The sequence below is a fragment of the Rhinolophus sinicus genome, linkage group LG01 (genome assembly GCF_036562045.2).
Source record: "Rhinolophus sinicus isolate RSC01 linkage group LG01, ASM3656204v1, whole genome shotgun sequence".
Lineage (NCBI taxonomy): Eukaryota > Metazoa > Chordata > Mammalia > Chiroptera > Rhinolophidae > Rhinolophus > Rhinolophus sinicus.
Genome location: NC_133751.1, coordinates 65,607,527 through 65,630,042, shown reverse-complemented (window position 1 = coordinate 65,630,042; position 22,516 = coordinate 65,607,527).

Genomic DNA, 22,516 nt, shown 5'->3' with positions numbered 1-22,516 from the left:
CATTCTTTTAGTCAGAGTATCTCACAAGTTCTGTTCAAATTTGAGGGATAAAGAAACAGACTCCATTTCCTGAGGAGAAGAGTAATAGTCACACCGCTAAAGAGCACGCCTGTAGAATAAGATCTTCTTTGTTTTCTTTTTTAATATATAATATATTCCAGTAATGTTAGGGAGTTGGGGCCTTGGAATAAAGAGAATCTACTTCTGAAGGACTTTAAGAGGGGAATAACAAGAGGATCAAATTCACTTTTAAATGATTAGTGTGTCTAAACTGTGGAGAATAGATGGAGAAAGAAAAGACTAGGTACAGAGAATCCAGTTGGGGTCCAATTACAATAACCCATTTTAGAGATGATGGTGTCCTGAGGTAGATAGTGGCAGTGAGACAGATGGAAGCAGACAAATGGAGGAGCTCTTCCGAGATACAGAATCAAAAGACTTGGCAAATATGACTGGCTTTGGGAATAATAAGTCTTGTTAACTTGCCATCTTTCACATCACCTGAGTTAATGAACCCTCAGCCAAACTAAATAAAGCCAAGGGACTGCCAGCCATGGGTGTAAAAGGAATATGAAAGAAACAAATTAAAGTTTGCTAAAATGGAAAGATTCAGCTGCCAGTGACACTTATTATTGTTCGTATGTCCAGTGGTACTGCGGAATGGTAGAAAATCTATTAAGAGTTTCTCGATATCATCCTTTTACAATGCCATTCTCAATGGGACTTTAATTTACAGTTTATAAATTATGCAATATTTTATAAAGTAAGTGAAATCTTTTAGTATTCTAACATGCAACACTATATTTTTGACAGCTTAAGAGTTTTGAACATAGAATTTCACATTCCCTGATTCAGTAATAAGATTTCCAAAAGGTGAGACCTGTGGAAATGTTGAAATGAGTTATTCTATCTCCTTGTCAATTTTTAAAAAAGTAATTTCCACATTAAGTACTGTTCACATGCAAACCACAATGGGGATGTCTGATATGCCCACAGTAAATGCTTAAAGTAAGTTAACATTTAATCAGAAATGTTTGTTTTAATCTTTATAGAGATATTAAAGGTAAACATCCCAATGGCAATTGAAATGGACTCTCTCTATTTGTAAAAAATGTGTACTTTAAGCCTGGGAAAGGGGAAGGGGTCCCTCATTAAAGCTCACTGAGACTCAGTATAGATGGTACTTTTCCAAACAAGTTTGACACAGACCCTTTGGGATTTGTATAGGTCTGATGTGGGTCACTCTCTCATGAACAGTGAAATTTAATTGCACGGCAGCTGACCATTTCTAAGAAGTTATTGTTTTGCAGCACCGAAGCCATTGTGTTATATCAAATCAGCACAGTCAAGATGCTTTACATAATTGGCACTTCAGAATACCAGGTGCTAAGGGGACGGTGTACCCTGATCAGTTTAGAGTACTCTCTACTGCACATGGAGACCAGGGTTTTACAGCCTTGTTTTTATGATATTTCAGTGCATTTCCAATGATCCCCAGAGATGCCTGAATAGTCTCAATTCACAACATGTTTTGATTCACTTAAAAAAATGTACTATATGACTTTTTGAAAAATTCTATGAAATAATAAAGTACTGCATCTTTTAAAACTTTGCTCTCCATTGTATAGATTCCTTCTTAGATACTGAGAGTGGGGACAGGAAGTATTATCAATTACATGTAAAAATTATATTTCATCCAAATTGCATGTTATATGGATTAAGGGGGGGAGAGAGAGAGAGAGAGAGAGAGAGAGAGAGAGAGAGAGATGACATTTGTGTGTGTCAAGACAAGATGCTGGTCCATAGGAACTTCTTTCCCAGTTTAATGGTTGGAAGAGACTTCATGAATGAGGTGAGGAGAGATTTTAGAATCATTCTATTTAAAAGAAACTATTAGAAGTCATCATGAAAAATAAGAGAATATTTTTTAAAGCATGTCATAGGTTAGTCATGACAAGGATATCATGATAAAAGACAGCTAACAGAACAGGAGAGAAAAAGATACGTAAAAGATGTAATACTAATGAGCTAGAGACACAAAAAGATTTTTTCAAGGCAACTTTGCAAGGACTCGTAGGCTTTTGGTGGGGTATTTTAGTGGGCTACTGCACTGTTATGGTTGGACAACATCCATAAGGCCAACCAGACAGAACCCATTCACAATGAACCAAGGGACGAAAGGGCGGATGGTAGGAGGTAAGGAGCAACCAAGCCAATCTGATGCTAGCTCATCCTCTAATTTCTGCTCTTCTCTATTTTCATACTTTTTGGGAATTCAGTTTTGTCCCAGACTTTTTCTATAACCTCAAAAAGCAGTTTTTTTAGGTGGTGGGCCTCTTTCCCAAGACTCCTTCATCGTCCTTCCTCTGCCATCAGCATGTGGTCTGAATCCCATCATAAAAGAGAAATTATAGTTAATGAGAAAGTCGGGAGAAGATAGAGATGAAGCAGGAATCACAGTGCAGAAAAATAGAAAAATGCATTTCTTTGCTTAATAAATATTTATTACACATGCCTGTCAATTACCTTTTAAAGATTTTTATATGCGCCCCATGCCTTTCATCTTTTTTATGTCGTAGTTTATTCAAGACTTGAAAAGTGCATGTGTCAGGTAAATGTTGATTTCATGCAAATTATATTTGCCTTTAAGTGAAAAAAAAAATCGGACATTTATTATTTTCCTCATTAATTCCTACTTTTTACAAAATTCAAATATTCAATATCAGTTGTGAATTGAAAAGAGTTTGTTGGACTTTTGTTTGGCACATTTGTCTCTCCCTGTGCCTTCTAGAAATCTGTGTTGAATGAAATCAACAAGACCAATCTCTTCTTTGGCTTGTTTTTCATCATCCCCTTTTTCTGTTTCTAGTTGGACTCTGGAAGAGTAACTGAGTGGAATTCAGATATTTGGATTACATATCTTAGAAGGGGTGTCACTACATGATCCCAAGAGAATACGTCTCCAATAGCTGGACTGGGTAAGGAAGAAGTCAATGAAAAGAAGAATGGAAGGAGGGTCTAATAACAAGACTGATTATTTGAAAACCCCATGGTAAAAAACTAGTTTATTTCCAGTTTTCTGTCCCCTGGGAAATGGTTAAGTCTCTACTCTAGTGTGAGGAATACTGTAATCTAGACAAGGGTTAAGAGCATCTGCCAAGATTATATAAGAAATTGTTTAACCAACAAAATAGTCTGACTTCTTTTGAGATTTTCAATAAAAGGAGGAAAACACTACTCATCAGAGACAGATGTAAACTTAGAATTTTCAGAAAGTTCTAGGCTGTGATTTCTAAACTTTGCTTTCTCTTTATCAGTAACCTTCATCCCAATACATGTCCTTTCAGAATATTGTCTTAGTTCTACAGGTAAAAACCAGGCAATTGGTTGATAAATTATTGGTTTAAAAAGAGAAAGATTCTTTTCTGGCTAAAGAGCAAAGGGAAGGTGTCGACAAGGGGGCTGCCAAGTAAGAGATACTGAAATGCCCAGAGCTTGAGAATAAGGGAATAATTATCAGGGTACAGTTAACACCATGAAAATATGGGGTTACTGTAGATAATTACAAGAACACTTGAGTTAGCTAGAAAGTAATGCCACAATCTTATCTTTTGATCGATTTATGATAAAGCTAATAAAACTTAAGCTTCCCTGCTTCTCTCTCCCACAAACCCTGATGAGAGCTGGGAGTTGTGTGGTGCTTTCGAGTGAGGTGTGGAAGGGAGGCCAAGTAGCAAACAGGAGGTAGGGACTCACTTCCCAGCCAGTTTTTGAGGAAAATGCTTAAAGAGATTTCAGAAATAAAGGACATGGGTCTCCAAATCTTATGTAATTTGTGGTTATTTGATTTCTAGTTCACGATAAATATTCGATTTCATGAATAATTTTGTATGAGTAATTCTGTACTCTTAAGAGATTCCCTCCGATTTTGTAAGCTTCAGGACCCACAATATCTGAATCACTCCTGCATTTTTTGTGAGAGTTAATCTCCCTTCTGAGTTTACACTGATTTAAGAGGGTTAATTTTTGATGATTGCTTAAAATGTTTTGGGTGTATCCATTTCAATGAAAGAACTACTTTTGTTAAGATGCAGAAATAACATAGTTACAGGGGTAAAACAAAGGGATTGGAGTTTATAATGTGATCATGTTCCCTTATCACCACCTGGTGGCAGTATTTCTAAAATACAGAATGGAAATAAATGGTTTTACCTGCTTTAAGTATTAAAACAGTGTTTACAAAAGGAGGGGGCTTGCACATATAAAACAGTAATAAATAGTGTTTTACTTGGTTATATTGTGACAGTTCTCTAGTAAATAAATTCTGAATTTGATAGAATAGAATCCTGTTTTTTGTTTTGTTTTCACTTCTCAGGAATACATCTGGCCTTTTTGTTAAGTACCTATCTGGATGTCTTTACTAGAGATTAAAGTAAGTTCCAGGCAATAAGAAATACTGTATTTGATGCTTATCAATTCTCCATAACTTGAGGAAGTGGGAGGGGATGACCTATGTTCCACAGGCTATGCACACTCTTCACTGCTTCAAACTTTTAAAGAAAACATGAAAAAACAAATGCCAAATATTATCATTTATTGTATTATTGCTGAGATTATAAGGCATTCTTTATCTATTGAAATATGCAATAGATAATTAAATTAAAACTTGGACATATTGAAACACTTGCTAATTCTACTCTTTGTAGTAAATTAGATATTGTTAATTTGTGAGAAAAAATTTTTTGCAGGCCCTTGTCAGTGTGCTGGTGAGTTCTGTCTCCTGTTTTGTGGTAGACTGGACACCTTTGTGGGGCTTTGACATAGATACACTACTAGACTTTCTTGAGCAAAAAAAAAAAAAAAAAGAATACCTCACAGATTCTCTGTGTACTAAACAGACCGTTGGCAATAGCTAAACAGCTGTTGGCTGTATGATCCATATTTGGCTAAAAATAAACCCATCTGTATTTAATGCATTATTGCCAAAGTGTAGTAACATGCTGTTTCCAGTCTGAAAACACTGGTACCCTCATGTGATACGATCAAATTGAAAATCTCACAACATGGCTCTTGCACTTCTTGGCTATGCAAGCGGAAAACCTAGGAGTGTGCCAGAGGATGGCAGAATTTCTTTCCAGAGGCTTCAGTTTCAGAGGCGATGAGGATGGCAGTGGATAGGCACTCATTAGATAGTGCTTTCACTTGGTAGATTCTTTATCTATTTTATCTTGTTTTCAAAAGAGTCCCTTAGTGTATATACTTCATTGTAAATGTATTATATAATCTTTAGTTTTACTGATTTAAAAAAACAAACAAACTAATGTATTTTTAGTAGTAGAAAAATTGGAAAAAACAAAGGAAAAAAGAAAAAAAATCACTCTTCATCCGACCAGTTCACTTGGATGGGCCATTTTTGAATAAAGTTTTTATTTAATGGCTCAGCTGCTTAATATGACTCAATCAATCAATTTTCTGGGATCAGTGTACTGGGATGATAAGTAAGAAAACAAACTAAGAGAGATCAGACGACTTACTAAGGATAAGTGAGTAAAATATTCATAATTGTACTAAAATGCATCTGTAAACAACTACATTTGGGATTTCCTAGCATCTATCACTTAAAGAAAAAAATGTGTTAGCTAACAAAATTTTTAAGTTGATTAGTGTAATGGAATTTTTCTCTAAATACTAGCATTTATTTTATTTGACAAAACACTGAACAATTTGGGGGAATTTTTGTCATTTTTTTCATGATTTGAATAATGCATAGCTTTTTCTCATAATAGGCAAATGTTCAAATCAACCTCAAAGAAATCTTCACCTGGAAAGCTCTAATTGAGCATTTTTCTCTGCCTACTGCTAGCACCCGCTTCTGTAGTAAATAGTCAACAGCTGGATGGTAACAGGGAACTCTCAGTGCAGCTAATGAGAGCTCCATATTTCACAGCTCAGAGACTGTAAAATACTTTTCTTAAAAAAAAAAAAAGAAGGTATTTGGAAAAATCTTACTTCTTTGTTTGAGTGTAGACCCAAGAAGCTGTTGCTTTAAAGAAATACACTCTGCACTAATAATTAAGTTCATAGAGCTGTAAAACACAAATGAAGATAATTTATAAAGTGATCGCTTTTGTAATACGCAACGTCACAATCCCATCAAAACAACCACGATGTATCTGAAGTATGATTAAGTCTAACAATAAATATTTTTAAAACATTATTTTCCCTGATTTATCAGATGAAAGAAAGAAGGGATAGCAACATTATGTATGGAAATATTCAACTAAATGCTATAAAAATGAATGATACAGAAAATATATTACTCCTAACACACTAGAACATCCTTGAATATATATTTTTAAACATATTGACAAAATGCTACTTCCCCAGGAAGACATTTTAAATAATTCAAATTAACTATGAAAAATGTTTGCTGAGTCTTTTGTTTAACTCGAGTTTCTCTCTTGCTCCCAACTGATGCTTGGTTTTGCTCAAAAATGTTTAGAAGAAATACTGCAGGCACCTCTCAGACCTACTACAACATAAGTAAAATTGAGGACAATCAGAAAGAACGGCCAAACACAAGGTCATATTAGAGCAGCATTTGAGTGGTCAGAAGAGAAGAGAGACAGACACACAGAGAGATGTGAAAGCGGGACGTGAGAAAGTGGACAGTATTGAGTTTAGGGGGAGGAGTTGAAAGACCAAACACTTAGAAAGGTGGATACAAAGAGAGGAAGAGAGAACAGGAAAGAGATGTTCATGCTCCAGAGATAGGAAAAGAGGAAGGGGAGAATGCGGTGCAATTTTAGGTTCTCAAAACAATCAAGAAAATGAGAAATCATTGACCCTCATGGTGTAGAATTGTGGAAAGAAGATGGACATTGAGTCACACTGAGCACTTATTAATTGTGCAACCTTGGCAATTAATCTCAGAAAAGTAGCCTCAAAGATGCTAGACTAAACTGTAGGAGCTTGGATATGTAGCAATCTCTAATACACTTTATGCCTTTTAGATTAACAGATATTGGATTAGTGATAATTTAGGCTTCACTTTATGGATTAAACATTGGCCTTCAAAGAGGTTCAAGGGTTCCAGCTCGGAAACTCACTCATTTTGTTGTTTGTTTGTTTATTTGTTTGTTTTGAATGTGAGTAAAACACCCAGCACAGTCCTAGCCTACTGTAAATTCTTGCTAATTGGTTGCTATCATTATTATTCTGCACTTTGCTCCACGGTTTCACAGGGGCCCTTCTCTTCTCACCAGTTAGAAGTCACCTTGCCATTCATTGTCTGATGAGAATTAAGGGAAGTATTACTGTGAAAACCTATTCTTTATTAGAACATAAAACATTTAGTTTGCAAAAACCAAGGTGGCCCATAAATACCCCATACTAGATTTCAAAAAGGTAGATTAATATGGTCTTTGAGAGCTATAATCTAACTAGCAGTTAAGACAAACTAAAATAGACATGATCATGGGTCTGAAACAGCACTGTCCAATAGAAATACAATGGGAGCTACCCAAATAATGTTAAATTTTCTAGTACCAACATTTTTTTAACAAGGAAAAAAGAAACAGGTGATATTAATTTGATAATCTGTTCTGTTTAAGCAAATATGTCAAAACATTATTTTCATATATAATCAATATAAAAATGACAGATATTTCACTTTATAAAAATATTTTTGTACTAAGCCTTCAAGATCTGGTGTGCATTTTACAATTTACATCTTAATTTGACTGGTCTGATTTCAAGGGCTCAATAGTCACATATGTCAGTGTAAACACAAAAGATGCTAAGCAGAGCAATAATATAAGGAACCAGTGTAGACACTAAACTTCCACCACCACCATCCTCCACCCACACTCAAGTAAGCTAACAGGGGAAGCAAGCCCTCTTAACTGAAAAACGTCTTCTTCATCAAATATTTACTCCAACCTGGGGCATTATGTGGCTGGGCTTTGCTGAGAAGAAATCAAAGTCACAATGTATACACTTCTTCACCTTCTTCCTCTTCTCAAAATATCTCTGTAATCATATCCTCCTCACAACTTGTACATAGCCAAGGGCTTTACCAATTCTTCCCTTCCTCACTTCTGTCTCAGAGGAAAAGGGGTTTCCTTCATTCTAAGAGTTAAAGTCCCAACTACTCTCCTTCCCCTGCTTTTTCCGTGGCCTCATTCCATCAAACACTTGTACAAATTCAGACTCTGTACAATGTGAAACACACTGGACTCATTTAGTATCCCTTTCTTACACAAGGGCTGTACACACAATCCCAAAGCGGTTTTAGATCCACAGCAAGAGTAAGAGGAAGGCACAGAGACTGCCTATATACCTCTCCGCCCTACATATGCACAGCTATCCACATGCCATACCAAAGTGGTACGTGTGTTATAATTGACGATCCCACATTATGTCATTATCACCCAAAGTCTATAGTTTAAATTAGGGTTCACCCTTGATGTTTTACATTGTATGGATTTTGACAAATGTATAATGGCATACAAACACCATCATAATATGACACAAAATAGTTTCACTGCCTTTAAAAATACGCATCCACGTCTTTAAGAAAAATGTTTCCTCCGTGTCTTTCCATGACTTGATAGCTCATTTCTTTTTAGTGCTGAATCATATTCTATTGTCTGGATGTGCCACAATTCATTTATCCATCATTTACCTACCGAAGGACATCTCGGTTGCTTCCAAGTATATGCATACATATATATGTATATATACATATATATGTATATATATAAATAATCAGAATGGAGTTGGAGTTGCCATCCAAGAAGAACTACCTTGTACATCTAGTCTGTTCTTTCTTATGCCTCAAATGTTTGAAATGTTAAAACAAGGCAAAATAACCCTTGGACTGGGCTTAAAGCAACATTGTACCTCAAAGAACTGTTTGCAAAGATAATAAGAAAGCAGATGTTGTAACTACCAAACTTATGACTACCAGACTGAAATTTAAAAACATTGTTTAGAATTAGGGTCACTATATTAGTTTATCTGCACCAATAGAAATGCCTTCCTTCCATTGATGTAATTGTTTCCCTTTCCTTTCTCATTAATACTTCTTGCCTTTGTCTCCTAATTGGAACACTATTTGGGTTTCTGCTTCACTCAGTGCTTCCTGAATAGCTATTCTGTTTTGATCTCTAGTAAATGTTTACTGTACTGCCTCTCACTTTGACCTTTTATTTTTAGGTTAACACAAATTGGGGCAATTATGAATAAAGCTGCTATAAATATCTATGTGCAGGGCTTTGTGTAGATATAAGTTTTTAACTCATTGGAGTTAAGGGGAATAATTCTTGAGTTGTATGATAAGAGAATGTTTAATTTTGTAAGAAATTGTTAAACTGTCTTCCAAAGTGTCTGCACCATTTTGCATTCCCACCAGCAATGAATGAGAGTTCTTGTTGCTCCACATCTTATCAGCATTTGGTGTTGTCAGTTTTGGATTTTTGCCTTTCTAATAGGTTTGTAGTGTTTTTTTTTTTTTTTTTTCATTTTTGCTTTAATCTGGAATTCCCAAATGACTTAATTTTGATCATCTTTTCACATTAGTTGGCTTATCTGTCATCTGTATATCTTTTTTGATGAAGTGTCTGTTCAGATTGCTTGCCCATTTTATAAAGAGGTTGTTTGTTTTCTTATTGTTTACTTTTAAGAGTTGTTTGTTTACTTTGGATAACAGCCCTTTATCAGATGCAGGCATACTTCTCTTTATTAGACTTTATATTATTGTACTTCACAGATAATTAACTTTTTACATATTGACAACAAAATTCTTCACCAGCAAAAGAAAAAAAAAATTACAACTCGATTTATTTCAATACTCACTTTATCGTGATGGTCTAAGACCGTACCCACAATATCTCTGCGGTATGCCTGTATGTCTTTTGCAAATATTTTCTCCCAACCTGTGGCCTCAATGTTCCTTAGTTCTTAGAAAACTAACTGCTCCACCCTCATTTATTCTTCTGAAACTGTTTTTCCCAAGGTCAGCAGCAACAATCTCATACAGAAACAAATACCAGGGTGTGGCAAAAAAAAAAAAAAAAAAGTATACAAGTGGACACTTTGGTCAGCATTGCTAAAGCAGTATTTTGCCATAATCAGAAGTGTCTGGACACTGATGGTAACCACTTTGAGCACCTCTTGTAATTGCAGAAGTGAAACATGACTTCTATTCATCTTTCATTATCAGTATATATTGAGCATTACAATTGTAATAGTTTTTCCCTTTCTTAAAATGCGTATACATTTTTTGGTACCCTCTGTATATACACGTAGAGTACAAAGAGAGAGAGAAATAATCTAAAACATAAAAACAAATGGATTTCCTCATCCACCTCAGCTTGACATGGCTGCTATTTCCAGTGTGTCCTTCATTTTACATATGTTTGATTCACATTCTGCCATTGGCTTCTATCGGGCTGCACTATTCTAGTTCTCACCCCATCTGTCTGACTGCTTCTGTCCCATCCCTATCTGTCCCAGGCTCTTCTTCCTTCTTATCCCCACTAAATTTGTAGGCTTCAACAAAGATCTGTATGTTTTCCCTCTTTTGTGTACTCTCTGTTATCCATTTCCTCTGGCCCCTGCAATTATCACTTCTCTTTTGATGACAACTGTGTACATACTCCCTATCACAATGTTATTCCTAAGATTGAAACTTGACCTTGCTGGCTAGCTTTGCCTGGACATCCCCCATTTGCTGGTAAATTTGGCCTCTAAGTACCAGGTAATTGTTCCATACTATTTGCCTCTCTTTAAATCTCTCTTAGAGGAAGAAGCCAAGATTTGGGAGGGTAGAGTCAGAATGCTGGAATTGCAGTCTCAGAACAAAGAAAAGTTAGGCCCTTGAAAAAACAGAAACATGATGGACTAGACATTGAGTGCCATATTAACCTATATTATTGAGCATTTCAAGCTATATACTTTTCTCTGTCTTTCTCACAAGTGTGCACCCTCTCTACTTCCTCACTTCCAATTCACTCCTTAACTCACTGAAATCTCGCTTTCATTTCCACTGCTTGTTAGAAACTATTTTGGCAAAAATCATCAAGATGACCTCATTGAAATTCCCATATATAGTTTAGTCCTTGTCTTACCAGCAATAGCTTCAACACTTAACCTTCTCATAGAAGTACAATTCTCCTTTGTTTTCTATGAAACAAACACATTGGATTCTGGTCGTATTTTACATTTTTTTTTAACCTTATCTTACTTTTATTCACTCCCTCTTCTACCCCACCTCACCATGAAAACTGGTGGTTAGCATTTTTCTATGATCTTTCTTTGATCTTTCCTTTAATTTGCATATTTTCTAAAGAGTCAGACTATCTTTAACTCCCATTTACACACTGGCGAATTTCTTGCTTATCTTGAGCACGTAACTCCTCTTGAGCTTTTCCCCCGGAATTCTCCATCAGCTGGACATATTCATGTGACTGTTCAACAGGCAACTCAAACCCAAGTGTCTCAACTGAGCTCTTTATCTATCTCCCTTTCCCAACAGACTTGTTCTTCCTCTTGTTGTCCAAATAATATTTGTGGAATGAGTAAAAGAGGGAAACAAAAAGGAGGAATAAGACAATGAAAAAGAAGGAAGACAGAAATTGTGAGTTTAGAGAGTACAACATTGACATCCATTGAACTGTTCTGCAGTATTTGCTCATGGTTTAAGGCGGTACTTCAATTCAAGTTCAGGGAAAATTCTGTCCTTCCACATTAATATTTGCCCTTCCTCTTTGGATGTCCTTTGTGGAAAAAAAAAAAAAAAGGGTGCTATAATAAATCTAACAATAAGTAACCTCTTAGGGTTATCCTCTGATAAATTCCTAACTGGGTATGTCATGGTGTGTAGTCACACGCCAGACATATAATTTCTTTAGTGAAAAGTTCACCTTTGCCTTAAGCAAGCCCTGTCCATTTTTTGTGTACATTTAGGTAAACACACCTTTGAAATCCGTCTTTTTCAGATCCCTTGGAAGCTTAACCACCCACTGGAGAGCACATAATCCTGTAAACTATCCTGTAATCTAATCCCTGCCTTGGTTTCTTCCATCTTCATGTTATCTTCCTTACCTTTTCTCCTTAATTCCAAATGTATAAAAGAAACTGCAAATTGTCATTCTCAGAAGTATTTTTCTTAGTTTGTTGTGATCTTGCTTCCAGGTGTATCTTCTGTGTGGCTCAAATAACTCTAATAAACTCTCATAAAATTTCTCTATAGGCTTGGACGTTTCTGATATTGAAACCTTCAAACTGGGTTAGACTTTAAAGAGCATCATTCTAACTTGTCTGCTAATCTATCATAATCATTTATACAACTACATAGTCTAGTCCTCAGGAATAACTAAAACATCTTCAGGGTCTTAGGCCTGGCCATGATAGAAACACCACAAAGATTCAAGGCCAGCCTTACTGGTGTTTATTTTATTTATCAAACACATACAGAGCACTGATCATGTGCATGGCATTTTCTAAGCACTCCCCATGCACATGGATTTTCACAAGATGGATATTATCTTAATCCCCTTTTCACAGATGGGCTAACTGAGGCAAAAAGAAACGAAAGACATACCCAAAATCACACAGGTAAGAAAGTGCCTCCAACTGAATTTGAATTCAAGCAGTCTAAGCCTTTAACCACTAGGTCACACTGTTTCTCTGGTGGATGAATAAGTGACTAAACACTTAGTGTGATTTCATGGGTAGTAGGAAGGCTCCATTTTCTTGAACTGGCTCTCTTGTCATCTGTTTGCTGATGCCTAAAATTTCAGGTCAGCGCCTAATCCCTTTAGTGAAAGACAATGCTCTCTATTCAAATGCTAATATAACCTTATCTGTCTTTTATACCTTAGTACAAATTGATTTAGCAAGAGTATTGTGACAGCAGATTTTGATGATGGGAGGGTCCAAGGAGACACCTAAGATTATAACATAAGAGGATTAGGAGAAGAGGAGAAGGGGTGTGGGGAAGGGAGACTAAGGTGGTGACGCATCTCAGGCCTGTGTGGACGGGTGTAGAACGAGAAGTTTCACTGTGTAAGGGAAGTGGGGGGAGGGGGCAGAGACATACTTCATTTTTCCATGATGGACTGGAGTTTTCAACATTTCCATCTAAGTAAGAAGGTTAAAACAGACCTAAATTTGCCATAGAACAGAAGAAGTCCAGAAGTTTCAACCTATGGGAAAAACTCTCTAGGAGGTTGTGGAATCATTACAAGGAAATCCTTGAATATGTATGTTCAACTTTACCTTTAGAGTGAATAAGTACTAAGTCCCCCTCATATATACATCACTGTGTCTCAAAATGTATAGATTCTACATTAGGACGCTGTTTAGAAATACATTCATGGATTTTTGTCATTCTGGACCTTCTCAAACAATTTAGATTTGGATGGGTGAGGAGGCCACATCTTTTAACTTCATATTTGAATTATGAACCGTGGGTATAGAAAAGAAATCTGGAATGAAGTGGAACAAGCCCGTTCTTTTCTGTGTATTATTTACTTATGTAAATGATGATGCTAAACTCAGGACAACATCTTTTCATCAGCAGCACACTAGGAGCTAATAGACAGAGACTGCGTCTAGGAATGAGGAGCAGGGGTCTCCAGGTCAGCACCCTGGGTAGCGCAAACAGCCAGATGGTTATGAGTGGGCATTGTTGAGCTGAATCGCTACATGGAGCTACACAACCTTTTCTTGCATTCTTTTTACCTTTGCCTCTTTAATTCAGCAATTAAAACACTTGTAATGCCAAACAAATCAAGCTGAGGTTTTATGACAATTATCACATCTAGATAGAGTAATAAGATCAGTGAAGACACGTTCATGGAAATACCCATTGGGCCACAGACATCAGTTACATTTGGGATCAAATCAGGCTATTAAACCACAGGCCAGAGCGTCTGTGATTTGCATGAGTAATTAGAAATGATTAATAGAATGCCTTGCTTAATTAAACTTATCTCATAAGGGCACCTCTTGAAAACTCATAAGTTTCATAATTTATAATCACTCTGTATACGTTGGGTATAATATTTTTTGCCTCTAATGAAGGATTTCTTGACTATTTAAAATAGACATGATGTGTTGACACAAGCCACACTGTCTTGGACATTTAAGATGTCTTTGAAATATGAGAATTTTATAGTGCAGTGTAGAAAACTCAAAATGATGATGTTTCAGGGAATACTATAACTAAGAAAGGAATACAGGTTGTTTCAGTGAGCCTGGCTGCTAAGTAAGATGTCTAACACTTTAATGTAGAAAAAAGCAATATGTAAGAACAATGCTACTGTTTTATTCAGTTTGAGCTGCTATGAACCAATACCATATATTGGGTGTCTTAAACAATTTTATATTTCTCACCAATCTGGAGGCTAAGTGTAAGGTCAAGGGGTTGGCAGATTCAGTGTCTGGCGAAATACCTCTTCCTGACTTGTAGGTGGCTGCCCTACTGAGTGTATCCTCACATGGTAGAGAGAGGGAGATTTTTGTGTTTCTTCTTCTTTTCATAAGTGCATTAATCTCATAATGGGGTTTCCACCCCTATGACCTTACCCAAATCAATTACTTCCTTAAGGTCATACTTCTAAATACTACCACATTGGGGATGAGGATTTCAGCATAGCAAATTAGATAAATGTTTAGTTTTTAATTCAATAGTTAAGATGAAGAATGAGAAAATATCTGTTAAGTATCTGCTGGGTACCAAATGATAAGAGTAAATGCTACCATAAATGCAAAAGAGAATGAAGATTATGTATGAACTTAAAGAACATAAAACAGATTGAGAAAAAATATTTTTAAAAACCACATACTTATATCAATCAACTTAGCTATGATTTTTGAAGTCAAGGAAGGTGAATTTAGAGCAAAAGTTCAAGGTAAAAGAGGTATTGGAAGACAGTACAAATACAAACTCTCTTGCTAATTCTTGCATGATGTCTTGCCAATATTGCTCATACTCAGTAGTAGGATTATTTCTTGTCTTTCAAAGCAATCTCTTCTTAATTCTACTGTTTTCTGGAGCAGTTCTCTCTTTGTTCTCTTTTTCCTGTTAGTTGACTTCTACTGTTTTTAATTATTTTCCCTACTTCTTATCTGGATAAATGCCTCACAACCAGATATTTTTGATGGTCCCAATAATTACTGAAATATAGAATATATATTTAATCTTCAGTGCGTAACATCAATTCTAAGTTTAAAATGACGAATATTTAAAAAAATGCTTCCCATAGATTCTTTTCTAATAAATGCTCTTTCTTGTATCGATGGGCAGACTAAGGAGAGTAGACTTACAGAATTGGAGGGATGAGCTTTGGGAGCCATTATAGTCTTTCGAAATAGGAATGATGAGATTATTACCCATGAAATTGTTTGCTTATATGTTTAATAGAATGGTTGGTTGCACACACCGCTCTAGATATATTATTCCACACTTTACCAGGATCTGCGTGCTAGAAACTCCCCTTCCGCAAACAGTAAATCATTGTTCCAACACGTGGCAATTTGGAGTTCAAGAGTGACTTTAAGATAGCCATCTGTGCCCTTAAGTGACGGAACTCAACTACTTAGCAAAGGTAAATGCATTTGTCATATGTAAGATAGCAGTTTTTAGTTCTATTTCGGAAAGGCATGCTACTACAGAGGTTATTTTTGCATAAATAAAATAGAATACAGTAATCAGTAAAACAAATCACTTGGATAAAGAAAAGGCATTTATTTAGATCTAGGGTTTATATTGTTAATCCAAACAACTGATGTGCTGGGAATTGTCATTCAAATGAGTCATGAAGTGTGTTTTGAAGAGGAGACACCTCCATTGGGTTTAATTAATCCATTTTTTGTCATGAATGAAGCCACTTTTCAGCTCCAAGTCTTCCCTTTCTCTTTTACTCATGCAAATATGATTTTAACAATACACTTGAACTCCACATAGCATAAAAAAGAAAGTATATCTTAAACCCCTTTTTGTGAAGGTGTGTAAGGACAATGCCCCTAATCTCAAGAAATTTTAAAATTCCACTTGGGAAGATAAAAACAGAACACAGAAAATAGGAGCAAGTAGGCAGAATGTGATGATTATTATAAGAACAGACATTTTGTCTAAAATTTGTATTTTTGTGCATGGTGTTGTAGGGAGTATATTCTGTGATTGCTATAAGTATGAATCTCTCCATGTATATACAAGATATATACATTTCTAAGCCTAACAGGTTTGCTACAGATCACTAAGGAGCTCATAAAATTGTCTGAAGCCTCTGAACACGGCATTTTGGTTAAGATCACCTAAGGACTAGGTCCTTCTTAGTTTTGGATGTCTTCCTGTGTTACTATATAAGAGGGACCCAATAAATGCGTGCTTAGGGTAGTTAAGATAAGTAGAATGTAGTTGAATGAATTGGTGTTTAGAACTAGCTAGTGCTCTACTCAGCATAAGCATGCTGTTGACTCTGCACATGCTCATAGATATGGGGGGAATGGATCACTGGGCTCAAATGCAAGGGTAGAAAGTTTATGTGTAAGAAATGATATAGATCGTTGTTCCAAAGACTCTTGGTAAGTGATTTATGGTGAGCCAAGGGAGAGCTAGTCCAAATCCGTAACAGGTGGTACAGTGGAAAGAGCACCAATCTATTATCTTCAGACTGCCATTAATTGGTTGTATGATCTTGGATAAGTTCCTCAAGCCTTGTGAACTCCAATATCTCTATCCATAAAATAAAATGGAGCAGGTTTAAACTAGATAACATATATTACCTATTAAAAGTTCAAAAATTCTATGACAACATGTTCCAAAATATGTTCTAAAAGAACTTAGTAAATACTCTGTAAGAATGTGTTTTATGACAAGATAGGTTTGCTAAAATCTTGGGGGAAAAATGGATTAAAAAAATCATAGGACTTTTATTAACTTTACCATGCTAATGTGCTTTTTGTGACTCTACACTAGGATCTCTTCAAGCTTATTTGACTATAAATTTCTTTATTTTCATGTAAAGCCTATTAACAACTAAAGGCATGATCACTGAATAGAGTTTGGGAAATTCACCTTTATGATTTTGAAAATTCCTTGATAGTTCTTTAACATAACTCATCATAGAAACTAATATTCCATCTAATTCCATACATTCTTATTGAGACACCCTATGTAAAAATCTCTTTCAAATATTATCTCACCCAACTGTCAACAGATTGGGAATGTAAACATTATTATCTCACATTACAGGTGAAGGAATTGAGTCCTGAGAAATTACATGATTTTCCCAATGTTAAAAAATTTAAGGAGTAAAGCTGAAATTAATACCTACTATTCTGACACTATAGTGCAGTCTACATTGCTTAACAGCCTTTCACCACCACCAAAGCCACACTTTTACCTTTCAGTGTAATCTGAGGTGGGTTTCTCTGGGTGCAGTGGCATTTCAGAGGGTACAATGTCCATGGGCTACTCAGAAGAAAACAATAACTACCACTCATGAAAAATATGATGGGGGACACAGACCTATAATACTTTAATAGTTCATACACTCCAAGCGGATACCTGGGGGAATGGTCTCCTTGGAATTACTCCCAGTGAATCAATACACATCATATTCTAAGAAAAGAGGAAAAAATAAATAATATGTTTCTTCCACCTTGAGAAGTTTATTCTTTAAGGAGGAATTTTTACAATATATATATTTTTGAAATTTGTGAAATCAACGCCATTTTCAATTATTTGCTTTCCAAGAACTTACAGTCCCAACACAGGCTGAATTATTTATCTTCACAACTCTTCAAGAAGAATCTCATTCTTATTTTACAGAGAGGAAATTGATACATCCTGAAATTAATGAGTAGAGAAAACTTAACTTACGATTACCCAAGATTTAAAGAGAGACCTCCCCAGTTCTTTTATTTCTTAGTCCACAGCATGGTACTCTAGAACTTAAACTATTCTACCTCCCCAGTTTCTGGGTAGAGAGTAATATGTACCTCAGTGAGCATAGGTTTTCTAATGGATCAAAAAGAATTATAGATAAAACACAAAGAAAAAAGGAAAAATATCCAGCCACACCTGAGTAATGAACTTTCTGACAAAGTTACAGAAGAATTACCCTGAGCCAAACATATTGAATTTACTATTTCAAAGTTCAATCAAGAGACAAGGGAATTTCAATATAGATTTTTTCCAAACTGATGTTCTACTACTAAATAAATAATTTTGAAGAAGGCATTGAAGTAAAAGCTTAGTTAGCATCTTTTCGAAATAACAAATTAAAACATCTTCAAATTTTGTAACCAAACAGAAGGTCCAATACATACATTTTGACCATAATGAATGCCATCACCAAATATCAGGCAATTGGCCTTAATTGGCTATGCTATATTTTCCACCTGAATCAATGTATTCTGTCTCCCAAAAGTCACATAACAAGAATGTGACACAGGTGATTAGAGTAGGGAAGGAAGAAAACGACTAATAGAAGAATTCAGGCAATGTTCTATGCCTTACTGTCCCAATTTATAAACTAGCACTAATTACTCTTATTCATTAATGAGTTTCAATCAAGATAAACAACTCCTCTAATACATTGCAGTTAAGTGGTGTCTATTCCAGGCAAGAAAGTTCTTCAAGACGCTTTTGGTTTTTCCTTGTCTCTGAATTTTCCAGAACTGCTCTTTGATGAAAGAACTGTGAACTTGAAAACAGCCAACCCTAGCAAAGAGATCAAATGACCCCATGTGACCATTGAGTACAAAGCTCAGTGAAACACTAAGCAGAGACTCTGACCTCTGCCAGACTTACCCAGAGAGAGTATCTTATAGTTGATAGAGAAATGGACTCAAATCCAAAGTCCAGAGTCCTTCTATGGACTCCTTCATAGACATTGTTTGGCTTTGGCAATTAACTTAACCTTTCTAAGCTTGACTCCTCATCTGGGGCCATGGCTCTTGCCTTGCCTGCTTCACAGGGTTGCAAAGAAGATCAAATGAAACAATACTTGAGAGTGTAAGAATGTATAACATGCTATAAAAACAGACACATAGAGTACCTATTCTATAAGATATTTGACACCTTTCTATCTTTGTAAAATTCACCTACTCCATGGTGACTCCTGACATTCTTTTATTTAAAGAAAGGATGAATAGAGTAAGACCTATGCCAGCAGTGGTAACTAGCTGCATATGAGTATGCCTGTGAAAGATTATTGTAGTCATTGCTGTGAGATATGTACCTAGCTTCCTCAGCACAATTACCAGACTCTCTATTGCTGTGGAAAAAAAAATGCACTCAGCTTTGTGGTATTCCCTATCCTAGAGCTCTCAACTTCCAGCTTTGGTGCATGGGGGAGACCAGCACAATCACCCACACTGTAAAGGCATGGAAAAAACTGAAATGAGAAGTGGGAGAAATTTACTAGCAGATCTGTCACTGAACATATGGTATAATGTCATTCATATAAAGGATAAAGTCATGTAACAAATTTTCTAATAGCCAGGGTGGCTGGAGTGGCACTGATGGTCATTAGGGAACTGAACAAGATTTATATGAAATAAGAACTTACACATTATGCATCATATCTTTACACAGTCTGAACACATGGGCTGCCTAATGTCCCTTTCAAAATGAAGCTAGAGTCAAATAGTATCTAAGAAACACTGAAGAGATTTCAGATTTCCAGTCAAGATGGTGGAGTAGGTAAGCTCTGGGTTTCCCTCCTCTCATAACAACACCAAAATTACAACTAAACTACAGAATAACCATCATTGAGAATTGCCTGAAGTCTAGCTGAACTGAAGTCCTACCTCTAAGTACACATAGAAGAAGCCACCTTGAGACTCAAAACTGGTGGAGATGCAAAACGGTCTGGTCCTGTACCCTCAAACATTAGGAGTGATATCTTGGCTGTGAAAGTCCCCCCAGGAGGAGCAAGGGATCCAAGCCCCACATCACACTCTCCAGCCCAGGGTTGCAGTGGTGGGGAGAGAAGTCTTCATATTTTCTGGCTGTAAAAACCAGCAGAGATTGTGGCTCAGATGAGGGTAGCTGGAGTGCCAAGCACCTCTCTTAAAGGGCCTGCATATGGATTTACTCCCTGATGGCCTCACTCATTCCAATCTCCAGTGCTGGGGCAGCAGCTCAAAAGGTGCCAGGGATATACAGGGAAGAACTAAATTGTCTGGCTTTAGGGTGAGGGCTAAAAGGGAAGCATTCTCCCACACAGAAATGCTGGCAGAAGCCATTCTTCTTTTGTTGAGCTCTACCCTCTCGGGGTGTGCAGACACAGGCAGCTGCCATATCTGAGTCTTTCCATCAACCTGGCTAACACCATTTACACACCCTGTGATTTCATGAGAACCCATCCAACCAACTTGTGGTCTTATCCAAATTGCTTCCAGTGGCTATCCATACAAATGGCCTGTCTTGGCTCACACTGCAGACTTGCCTAAAATCTCTCAAAAGTTCACAAAACCTAAACAAGCAGCATCTGGCTTTGCTGTGTCCTGTACCTCTTGCTGAGCAGGCTCATGCCCAGCACTAATGGCAGCCGGCCATTGTTCATGGCTTGACCTCTCAAGGCAACAAGCCCAACAGGGGTGGCAGCCAACTTTGGATTATTTTTTGCTCATGCCAGGAGTCCCTGGGCAGAGCAGAGGCTGGGGTTGAACTTTGCCTGCAGGAGGGCACCTCTCAGGTGGCCAGCTTCAGAGCATCACCCAGCGGCCTCCGAGGATGACGTACTCAAAAGGCAGACTGGACAGGCACCAGAGTCCTGCTAAAACAAATCCTGCTCCATAGGGTCAGCCCCTGCACAACAAGGGCTACATTGCAGTCATGGCCAGTCCACACAACCAATCAGCTTGAGGTTCAATCTCTCCCACTGATGTGCAAACAGCAACCAGGGCTCAACTACAAGAGGGCACATACAACTCACACAAGGGATAAACCTGTAGCACCCAGCTCAGGTAACTAGGAGACTGTGCCATTGAATCCCACAGCACACCTACTATATAAGGCCACTCTACTGAGAATGGGAGGCATAGCAGCCCTACCTATTACATAGAAACAAACATAGGGAGGGAGGCAGCCAAAATGGGGAGACAGAGAAACATGTCCCAAATAAGAGAACAGAACAAAGCTCCAGAAATAGAACTAAACAAAATGGAAACAAACAATCTACCAGATGCAGAGTTCAAAACACTGGTTACAAGGACACTCAATGATCTCAGGGCAAACTTCAATAAAGAGATAGGAGACATAAAAATGGAGACAGCAAACATAAAAAGAACCAGTCAGAAATAAAGACTACAATATCTGCAGTGAAAAATATATTAGAGGAAATCAACACTAGGTGAGATGAAACAGAGGATCAAATCAGCGATTTAGAAGACAAGTTAGCAGAGGGCACCCAATCAGAACAGCAAAAAGAAAAAGGAATAAAAAAAAAAAAGGGGGCGGGGGGGTTAAGGGACCTTTAGGACAACATCAAGAATATCAACATGCACATCATAGGAGTACCAGAAGGAGGAGGGAGACATAGACAGCAAGGAATTGAAAACCTATTTGAAGAAGTAATGATGGAAAACTTCCCTGAACTAGTGAAGGAAATAAACATACAAGCCCAGGATGCACAGAGAGTTCCAAAGAGGCCTACACCAAGACACATCATAATTAAAATGCCAAAGAAAGACTCTTTAAAGCAGCAAAAGAAAAGCAGTTACCTTTAAGAGAGCTCCCATTAGACTGTCAGCTGATTTTCCAACAGAAACTTTGCAAGCCAGAAAGGATTGGTACGAAATATTCAATATGATGAAAAGCAAGGACCTACAACCAAGATTACTCTACCCAGCAAAACTATCATTTAGAATTGAAGAACACATAAAGAGCTTCCCAGTCAAGAAAAAGCTAAAGGAGCTCATCACCACCAAAATTGTACTGCAAGGGAAGTTAGAGGGACTCCTTTAAGACAACAACAACAAAAAGATAGAAAATATGAATAATAAAATGGCAATAACTACATATTTATCAACAATCATTTTTAATGTAAATAGATTAAATGCTCCAATCAAAAATAGGGTGGCTGAATAGATAAGAAAACAAGACCATTACATATGTGGTCTACAAGAGACTCACTTCAGATTGAAAGACACACACAGACTAAAACTAAAGGGATAGAAATAGACATTTCATGAAAATGGAAAATAAATAAAATTTCTAGGGTAGCAATATTTATACCAAACAAAATAGACTTTAAAAAGGCTACAACAAGAGATACAGAAGAACCCAGTAATCCCACTTCTGGATATTTACCCGAAGAAATGTAAAACACTACTTTGAGGGGACATGTACATCCATGTGTTCATTGCAGCATTATTTACAATAGCTAAAATGCAGAGGCGACCTGGGTGTCCCTCAATGGATGAATGGATAAAAAGGCAGTAGTACATATATACAATGGAATATTGTTCGGCCAGGGAAGGAAATGGGTTT